Below are 250 nucleotides of genomic sequence, written 5' to 3' on the forward strand. Positions count from 1 at the left end.
CACAGAAGACCCTTCGAGGGGGCGGGGGGGGGGAGGGTGGACCAGAAGGCCCCACGGGAGCCGTGACAGCTTTGGCGTGATCCTTGTCTGTGCACGCTTACACACATTCACATGTATCGTGTGCAGAATGTCAGCTTTGTGTCATTCGCATGTGCAGAAACTGCAGAAGGTGAGACTGACAGCCTAGACACGCGCGTCAGCGAGGACCCTTCAGGGCACAGGTCTAGGCATGCGCGTGCCCGTGTTCCGG

This window comes from Bison bison, unplaced genomic scaffold (genome assembly GCF_000754665.1).
Source record: "Bison bison bison isolate TAMUID 2011002044 unplaced genomic scaffold, Bison_UMD1.0 scf7180017864213, whole genome shotgun sequence".
NCBI lineage: Eukaryota > Metazoa > Chordata > Mammalia > Artiodactyla > Bovidae > Bison > Bison bison.